Here is an 8,037-nt window from a genome sequence, read left to right as displayed (position 1 = left end):
GCCAAAAGACTTGCTTGACTCAGGGTTGCCACAAACCTTTGATTTGTAAAAACACAGTATCTGTGAAGTCAATATAAGGAGATATGCCTGTGTACTATAAATCCTAAAGCATCTCCTAAAATAACAGAACAGTTATTAGCTAATAAGCTAACAAAAGAGAAAAAGTGAAATAAAAAATACTCAGTTTATCCACAAAAAGGCAGGAAAAAAAGAGAAAAAAAAAGAGAAAGGGGAACAAAGAGCATATAGGGCAAAGAGAAATCATATAGGAAGTTGTATCTTGTCATACTAATAGTCAGTGATATGTAAATAGCCTAAATACCCCAATTAAAAGGCAGAGATTATCATATTGAATAAGAAATTAAGACCCAAGTATATAAAAGCCTTTAGAAAACCCATTTCAAATATAAAGACATAAATAAGTTGAAAGTAAAAGTATGGAAAAAGATATGCCATGCTAACACTATCATTTCATAATGATAAAGGGACCACACATTGCTGGTGGCAATGTTAAATGGAACAACCCCTTTGGAAAAAGTTTGGAAGTTCTTTATAAAGTTAAACATATGCCTGCCGTATGACCCAGCCGTTCCACACCTTGGTATTTATTTACCCAAGAGAAATGAAAGCATTTGTCCATATAAAGACACATATACAGATGACCATAACAGCTGTATTTATAACAGTCATGAACTGAAATCAACTCAAATGTTCATCAATAGGTGAATGGATAAACAAAATATTTTAGATCCATACAGTGGAACACTATTTAACGATAAAATGAATGAACTTTTGATACAGGTATAAACATGAATGAATTTCAACATAATTCCTTGGCTTGAAAGACACTATACAAAAAAGAATGCATACTATATAATTCTATTTATATAAAATCCTAGGAAATGCAAACTAATGTATAGTAACAGAAAGCAGATCTTTGGTTGCCAGGCAGGTGAGCAGGAGGGGGTGTTGTGGGCAGAGGTGGAAGGGAGGGATGACAAGGAGTCTTTTGAGAGTGCACTACACACTCAGGGTCTTTATTGTGGTGATGGATTCATAGGTCATATTGAACATGTGGACATATTTCATATGTCAAAACTTATAATATTATACACTTTAAGTATGTGCAGTTTATTGTACATTAATTATACCTCAATAAAGCTGTTCAAAAATAACTTGAATACTATAGAATGCACAGAAGATGTCACCTCAGGGTGATCAGGATGTAAATGTTTTACCACTTTCTCCTCTCCACTTTACTCTTTAAACAATAGCATTTTATTTTATCAGCAGAACAACTAACTTAACAACTGTCTCAGAAACAAACAGATGCTGACTAGGGACCTTTACCAGATTCATATTAACTGAAAATATCCAAAAATAATGACTACCATGTTGGCTTTAAGTATCTTTAGGTAAATTGTAACTTTTCATCAATTTAAACAAACTTATAATAACCTTGCCCCAAATCTCCTAATCCACCAAAGAAAAACTTCAGACTCTCTTTGTGGCACAATTGTTAATGCAGACACAGACTCACAGAGCTTGAAGGGACCTCAGAAATATCTGTCTTGCTTTTACGGAGAAAGAGATTGACGGTGAGAGGAAATGAGTGACCAGTTAGGAGTCAAACAACTAACTGAGACTAGAATTCGTGTCTCCTGACTCCTGGAGTAGGAATTCAATATTTCAGAACTCAGAGGACTTTAATATAGAGGACAATCAATAAATATTTGTTAAACCCAAAATGAATATCCCAGATTGAACTGGTGACTTTATACTCTTCTATTTTAAAATACACTGAATTATTATAAAAGAAAAAACACACGCTGGTATCCAAATCCATACTTCCCACCTTTCTACATTAATAAGTTTCTATTTTTGGGAAGAGACACAGTAGGAAAAGCATAAACTGCCCTCATCTCTTTTTGTCCTGTCATTTCTGCTCTGTTATATATAGGGCATGGACCATTTATTTGGGTTTATGGAAAAAATGGGCCAAGACAAACTCTCCCATTCGTTTCTCCTCCTTTCCTCTGTTTCCTTAATTTTGTATAGCTCTTGATTTTTGTTGATATTTATCTTTTATTAAATTTCTGTTAATAACCTTTCTAGGGATTCTGGGAACATTCATTCAGTCTTCTCAAATTCTGAGCTATTCAAGGCATAAACGATGCATAAGGACTACCAAAAGAAAGAAAGAGAAAAAGAAAAAAAGACTAGCACACCACCATCAATCCATCAGAATGGGTAGAGGAAAAATCTATGCACGTATAGTTAAAACTTGTATCAATCGTTAAGAAATCACAGTAAGCAGATGCAGCACGGTCATGGTTCTTGCCTTGAAGGCATACACAGAAAATTTCTCAGCTCTTGTTCTTCCTACTCCACCACGGTTTTGTATGACTACTCCAGAAACTTAGTCTAAGAAGAAAATGCTAATTCTTTGTGGTACAATTTGAGTCTAAAATATAATCTTCTGACATTTTCTGTATACAGTTTTCAGAAATTCTGACTGCACCCATAGGGGTTGAGAAATAGTGGGTAATAAAACAGAGCTAATCTTCAAGGGAGTTTAATCTCAGGATAACACCATGTATTCTGCAAAATAATTACAGCATAATTTACAATTATAATATAGCAGTGGTTCTTAAACTTTGGGGTACATAAAAGTCACAGGGTATTGGCTTTTCTCCTAAAAATTCTGATTTAGTACATCAAAGGTGGAGCCCCACAATTTCTACATTTTAGCAAGTTTTACAAGTGGTCTTGTAAGTGGGTTTCTGTTGATAGAAATTGCTCAACCTCTCTCCTTTTTCATTGCTAGCAAAACTTGGTAAAATCCCAGTTCCACGACTTACCCTAGCTAAAAGACATTAGAAAGGTCGCTTGACTTCTCTGTATCTCAACCTTCAAATAAGAATAATGCAGGCTTTTGTGAGGATTAATGAAATAATGTATGTAAAGTGCCTGGTACATAGTAGATGCTTAAATAATGTTAGTTTTCTCTCCCCAAACACATACCATGTTCCTTCTTAACCTAAGCCTAAACTATAATGGGTTTCTCCCTTAAATCTTGACCTGAGTATGAAAAAATCCATATATTTAAGACCATAAAAAAATCACATACTTCAACTCAGATGACCAGTTGCCAGTCTTAGAAACATTTTTGCTATGTTTGAATGACTAGGGCATGACAGAACATAGATGCATTCATATAATTAGCCATGTTACAAAAACCAGCTGTTACAAGATTTTGAAACTTAAGTAAACAAATGTAATTACTAGCCCAAACTTACCATCCGGCCTTGGATCAATCCTATTTTTCAAACTGAGAAAAATTGCTTTAAGGATAAATAAGAAGGTACAGAGCATTTCTGCTCATAGACAAGAGTTCAGGGTAAATTCTTGTCCATTTTTTTGACATGTATTCTGGTTCCTCAGCCTCTCATATTCATATTCATCTGAAGGCCTTAGATCCAGCAAGATGGCTCTGACATATCCAGGATTTAAACACAAGCCCTACACACACCCAGGTCCCAGAGGAATGTTTTTCAAAGTGAGAATTATGTTTGGGCTAATTGCCAGTAATGGTAAGGAGAAGCTCAGCATCCCAAATGAACACAAGGAACTCAACCCTGTGAGGTTTATCAAAGTTTTTCTCCTTATTTATCAGAATGGGATCAATGCCAACAGAGGTTATTAATAACACTTGAGTGGAACCCTTCGAGACAGAAGCCCAGTCCTAATGCTTTTCCTCCATCCTACCAAACCTACTACAGTCTTCTAATCCATGTGCTTAAAAAGCCAACCCCCTTTAGCACTGCTCCACAAAACACTGGGAAAGCATGCCAAGCCTGTATTTGTGCTAATAAGGGCTAGGAATACAAATGATATTTTTAAATGTTTAACTTTTTATCAAAACCATATAGATACAAAGTTCTAAAAGTAAAATAGTGCTAAGTAGCTTATATAAAAAAGACAGCTGTTCCCTACCCCAAGCAACATTAACCCCACTCTCCAAAGGCAACACTTTCAAACATCTTTTCTATTTATTTTGATATTTATCTGCATATTTTTAAGGATCAACTTTAGGTTTAACTTTATTTAACTATGTAAATATAATTCACTACTCGGCAAAGTCATGCACATAATTTTATTTCCTTCCCTGACCATAAATTTTGTCTTTCCTAGAGTTATTCATGCATCTTTTAAAAGTATTCACTTGGTTTTCTCCATAATTATACTTGTCTTTCTATATCCCCTGGTAGCCAGCATTTCAAGAGAGATCACAAGTACAACCAATCAGATAATTTCTCATTTCCATTTTTTCTAGAGACTTTCCTCCTAGAGTCAATTTGGGCCTCCTATTTCCATTTGAACTGGTTTCCTAGAAGGGATACTGTGCAGCTCTTATCTTTTGCCATTCTCCTGTGTTGGATGGATCCTGTAACCAGAGCCCATGCTGCTTCTTTGTTTTACTTTTTTCTTTTCCTGGAGGCTAACTCATTTTTAATGTCCTGATTTTAAGATCAACTCCAGAGGACCCCTGAGAAAAACATTATGCCATTTAAATTTTAGAGATATCTCAAAATAGAAAATTAAACCAACTTACACATTACTCTTAGTGGCAATTGATATGTTCTCACAAGAGGCAAAATCAAAACTACCTGATAGAGCAGCCTAAAAACCATGACAAGCTCTCCAGATGAGAAAGCCACAGTCTGGGATCTCATCAATGGATAAGGCTTAAAAATTTGTATTTTCCCCTCCAGTTCTGTAGTTTCTGTGATAGCTGATCGTCATCTGATTCTGCAGTTCACTATAATTGAACGCTATGTATAAGCAAGAAAGAAAAATCAATTCAGTGACCATGAAAAAAAGAGAAATGAGCTATAGACTCACTGGGGAAGTTTATAAAGCTTCTCTGTAGGGTTGAGTTATTGGTTTTTATTCTGAAACAGTAGCACAAAATAAATGCCTGTAATTGGGGTCAATGTTCAGTCAGATCCCCCAAAAAAGGATCTCAAGCCAACCAGCGTATGATATGCAGTGTCCTCTGTTAGAATAAAAGTCCAGCTTCAAATAAGCATGTGATGCCTCTAACTTTTCCGTTAGGGAAAGTTAATGAGTTTCTTTTGAGTAGAGTGTTACAAAGGTATGATTCTCAGAAATGAAACTCTAGATACCTCAAACTCTATGTGTAAAAACAGATACTCTTGACAGGAAATAAAATGTACATTGATTTCAATGCTTTTGTTTTTCTGTATAAGACTCTTAGGTCCGATAGCATAGAAACTGTGTTGGAGTGAGTAGAAATGAAATTGCTGCTTCTAACAGATGTAGTCAAGGACTTATTTGAATACTATGTGCAAAGAAGGAGGCTGTGGGCAGCTAGACGGAGGATTAGGCCACTAGAGTTTTCCCTAACTACTTATGAGGAAATCTATCTTTCCTGTGTGACCCAGGAAGAGACCAAAAAGGCAAAAGGAGCACTGACTTGTTGAGAAAAATTGACAACTGGCTTGAATATGAGTTCCTCAGAGGTTACCTGCTTGTTTCCTCAAGTCTAATGTGTACCTGCAGATGTACTACACTTTCTTAAAGCTGTCACTTATCTCTTCTAAGTGTCAGTTTCTTAAACTGAAAATAACAATAGCATTACTTTCAAGAGCTGTTTTGAGAATTGAAATTTTACAGAAATAACAAATTGTATTTACAAAGGTTTTGTGGTGTCTTGTAAATTTAGGCCACAAACATATGAGTGTTTCAAGCAGCCCCTACATTTCTGAAAACATGTCCAAAGTTGGTATGAAAAAGTCAAGGACAGCCTTTCTTGACTTTGTATCCCTCTAAATCTTCAGTTACCTCTCTCTTCTGCCATGAAACCTTTGTTCATTACAACTTTCATGGGCTTCTCACCTCTCAATTTCTGCAGCATTTAGTTTCGGACCCACTCGTACACCCACCACTTGTGGCCTTTGGCTATTTATCTTTTTCTGGATGGAAGTTTTCTTCTACAATTAGCTGGAAACACCTTGAGGACAGAGGGAAGTTTTGGTTGTTTTTGTAACCTCTGCGGTATCTAGCACATTGGTGTGCTCTGAAGGTTTGTCACTGCTTGTTGATTCCTATTCAGAGGAGCATCTCATTCTGGCTAGTGATTGCCAATACCACCTGCACATTACAGTCACCTGAGGACATTTTGTGACATACTACTATCCAACCCCATCTCTAGAGATTCTAATTTAATTGGTCTTGGATAAAATCTGGGCATTTGTATTTGCTAAATATTCCTCAGGTGATTCTGGTCTGCCACTGCTGCATGCCCTCTTGTAAGAGAAGTCCTTCTGTAAAATTGGGTGGAGAAAGAAACATGGTGAATAGTGAGAGGAAAGCATCCTGGGGGTTTTCATATGGACCTGAAAGATACAAAAGTTAAATAGGCCCCTCTCAGGTGCTAATTATCTGACAATCTTAAAAGTTCTCTGACATCTCATTGACCTCTCATGACACTGAGGTATCTTAGTCTGTCTCAGATGTCTCAGGTAATGCAGACCTTAGGATAGATACCTCTCTTGTATGCTTAAACCCCAAGTCTTGATTAGATGTATTCTTTGATGGGCACATTCCTCTTGGGATAGGACTTTAGAGGTAAGCAGAGAGTCTCTGCCTTGAGTCCAGGCCAGTTGTAAAGATCGAGGTAGCTCTTCTCATATGCTAAAAGTTTCATTCATCTAGGGATGTGAGAGCTAGAGGGAAGAGAATTCTAAACCAAATATGTTCCCCACCTAGGAGCCATCTATAATAACCAAGTTATGTTTTGAAAACGAACTGTGTACAACATACAATATCAAAGCACTGCTTTCAATGAGTTTATAATCCAAGAAGTTTCATTAAGATATAAACCTATGAAACCTAGCAAACAAGATAAAAAAATCATAGCTATCAAAAGAGAGACATAATAATGGCTTCTAATAATTGAATGCTTAGCATGTGCCAAACATGGTGCCAAATATTTTACATTTGTGATCTCATTTAATCCTCACAACTCTATGAAACAGGAGCATTTTATATTATCCTCCTTTTATAGATGAAGAAACTGAGATGTGAAAAGGTTGAATAACTTGCACAGGGTTAGACAGCTAGAACATGGTAAAGGAAGGATTTGGAAACCAGACTATCTGACTCCAAAGTCTAAACCACTGGCCCTCAGAGCTATGTCTTTGTAATGATGGACAAATAAGGGCAATGGTTGTTCAGAGGAACTACAGAATAGTGTGAGATGTAATGAGCAAAGAAAGCATTCACATTGGTGGTGTGATTTCAACTGGCCCTGGAAAGAATTTTGAATGTGACTATGGTGTCTGGGTATGGAGGGTTCATCATATGAATATCTGTGGCTCAGAAGCCCCTAAAGAAATGAGATCAATGGTGGCTGCAGAAAACACCCAAGGTCCCCTTTGCCGGCAACCCTCAGCCCCGGAGTATGACCAGGATCATGCTTTGCCCTGGACTTTGAGCTGAAATCTAAGTAGTTTAATCTAGAACCACTCGGGAGGAAGAAATCCAAAAGGATTGAGCTCTTCATGAAATGCCAAAATAGAACCACCTCTCCACACCTACAAACAAATATGTATCAAGCAATATAGTTGCTCAGTGAGTTTCCATAAGGCAGTGTTTCCCAAGGAGCATTGCTTGCTCCTCTCTTTCATCCATCCCTTTATTTGGCAAATTCATTCATTCCTTCATCCTCTACTTGACAATTTTTTTATTACTTACTATGTGAATGATAATGGTGAAGAAGATCAGCTGCAAGCCGTGCCTTCTTGAAGCTTACAGCCCAAGACAGTGGTTCTCAATGCTGGCTGAACATGAATCACCTGGGATACTTTAACAAAATACTGATAGTTGATACACTTTGAACTGGGTTTGGGATTCTAATGTGAGCCAGAGTTAAGATCCAGTGGGGGTGTACTGGGAAACAGCATTTATATAGGCTCTATGATAGCACATACATGGAATGAAAAAAGGCAA

This window comes from Equus asinus, chromosome 2 (assembly GCF_041296235.1).
Source record: "Equus asinus isolate D_3611 breed Donkey chromosome 2, EquAss-T2T_v2, whole genome shotgun sequence".
NCBI classification, from domain to species: Eukaryota; Metazoa; Chordata; class Mammalia; order Perissodactyla; family Equidae; genus Equus; species Equus asinus.
The sequence above is the reverse complement of the archived record's forward strand: the minus strand, read 5'-3'. Positions refer to the sequence as shown.